Source organism: Babylonia areolata, chromosome 35, assembly GCF_041734735.1.
Source record: "Babylonia areolata isolate BAREFJ2019XMU chromosome 35, ASM4173473v1, whole genome shotgun sequence".
Taxonomy (NCBI): Eukaryota; Metazoa; Mollusca; class Gastropoda; order Neogastropoda; family Buccinidae; genus Babylonia; species Babylonia areolata.
The window spans coordinates 7,794,522-7,794,732 of record NC_134910.1 but is presented as its reverse complement, the minus strand read 5'-3'; positions in this window follow the sequence as shown (position 1 = coordinate 7,794,732).

Here is a 211-nt window from a genome sequence, read left to right as displayed (position 1 = left end):
ACCCTCTCTCTCCCTCACCCCCTCTCTCTCTCCCTCTCTCACCCTCTCTCCCCTCTCTGATCTGCATCCTGAAGTTAGGAGAACACACACACACACACACACACACACACACACACACACACACACACACACACACACACACACACACAGTGGGACGGGGGTGGGGGAGGGGGGCGGGGGAGGATATTTTACTGGACGTGTCTGTATCATC